Source organism: Gastrolobium bilobum, unplaced genomic scaffold (assembly GCF_033153095.1).
Source record: "Gastrolobium bilobum isolate Gb01-03AN ecotype WA unplaced genomic scaffold, APGP_CSIRO_Gbil_v1 utg287500, whole genome shotgun sequence".
Classification (NCBI taxonomy): Eukaryota; Viridiplantae; Streptophyta; class Magnoliopsida; order Fabales; family Fabaceae; genus Gastrolobium; species Gastrolobium bilobum.
The window spans coordinates 19,363-21,212 of NW_026896595.1; the positions used below are offsets into that span (position 1 = coordinate 19,363).

The 1,850-nt window shown below is 37.2% G+C and overlaps 1 non-coding gene across 1 annotated transcript; it reads right to left on the reverse strand.

The window, feature by feature from the left end:
- LOC133300805 (small nucleolar RNA R71) lies at nt 1-106 on the reverse strand. Its single transcript, XR_009750102.1, has one exon. It is a non-coding gene; the product is annotated as a small nucleolar RNA R71 (small nucleolar RNA).
- Between the last annotated feature and the right edge of the window lie 1,744 nt (nt 107-1,850).

A 1,850-nucleotide genomic window follows, 5' to 3' on the forward strand; every position in this document is an offset into this window, starting at 1 on the left:
AGATGGTGAATGATATCACCAATTTCACTCAATCAGAGGGTGAATCAATGTGTGAAGCATGGAACCGGTTCAAGGACTTGATGAGAAGGTGTCCTCAGTATAACTTGACTGCTGGTAGTCAGGTTAGAATCTTTTTCAATGGTTGCAAACCTGAGATTCGGATTGTGCTAAATGGTGCAGCATGGGGCACTATTAAAACTCTAAGAGCAAATGAGACTCTTGAGTTGATTGAGAGGATGGATGCCAACGAAAACCAAGCGTTGTCATCCAAGCCTAAAAGAGGTATTCTTAAACTGGAAGGCAATGATGTGGTGATGGCTGAAAACAATTTGTTATCTCAGCAGGTAGCCAACTTGACATCAAGGCTTGATAAGATGCAATTTTCTAGCGTTCAAGCTCAAGCTGCAGCAGTTGTCTGTGAATATTGCAAGGAAGATCATGAATCCAACGAATGTCCTACTCTGCTAGCCGATGATCCTCCTCAGTAGGTACATGTAAATGGTGTGTGGTATGATCAGAGACCCTGTAACACCCTCTCTTGTATGCATCCAAGAAAGTCGTTTGCTAATCGTTATTAGAGTTGCGGAAACGGATAAAAACTTTTTCTTTAAAAATCTTTGAGAAATTGTAGTGGAAAGCTGAATCTAAGGAAAATTTTGATGGAAAGAACTTAAAATGTGTTGCTGATAAAAATGGTGAAAATTTAAGAAAAACCGTATTCCTTTAAATATTGATATAAAATCTAACTTTCTAAATATTTTTGTACAGTTAACGAAATCTGAAAGTAGACGCTTGGGGCTTCGTGTGCATATAAAATAATAGAAAATCGGAGGTCATTTGCCCCTTGAAACGTACCTCGTAAGTTGACCCTAAACTGTTAAAAATTCAGCATTTAGAAAAATTCCTTTTCGCAAAACATTTTCAGATTTTCTTAAAATAGCCGCGGTTCGTAGAAGACTTAAAGCAGAAATAAATCGTAGTTTTACAGTCATCAGAAAATCATCAAGTACTACATAATACAGTCATCCGAAACTTAAAACAGTCGACATAGAATAATTCCAATCAGCAGTAAAATACAGCAAAACTCAAACATCCAAGTCCTCAAATGCTCTTACGTCCTCCTGCAATTTAAAAATTGCAGCCTCAAAGGGGTGAGAATAATCCCAGTAGTGTGGCAACAAAACCATAATGCAACAATATTAAACTAGGCACAAAATCATAAACAATCGCTTCAAACATTAAAACCTTTTCATCATATATCCTTTTCATCATATATCATATATAACGCCTTCTTCACGCTATTAGCACCGTCGTGCGCGTGCATACACAGTGGAAATTCCATGCACGACACCATCATTTGGGGAATTCCATTGTGGCCTATGCGGACTGACACCAACTGCCCCAGTACCCTAATATCAAGGGATGCCTATATGATGCGTGCTCATACACATGATCCTGTATATAACTATTCTACATTTCAAGGCCTACATGAATCTATTGTATACATGCCATGAGATGCGGTCACACACCAAACAGAAAAAATGCATCATGATGTAAAAATGCATGCACATATCATTATCATCATTTCATATTCTTACCGTTGCCATATCCTCATCATAAAATAACATTGAACATATGTGAGCAACACATCACAATTTCATACACTAGCTAATAGTCACATTAGGTAATACCGCCTAACACATACCTCAAATGCCACAATAAAATTACCAAACAGCAACGACAATGGTCCAAAATCTCACCAAATATGAGCACCTAAACATATGTAACAGTACAATTGAATCAGAATATGTTACATGCTTTCCTAGTATATATACAACTTCGGTTTTCAA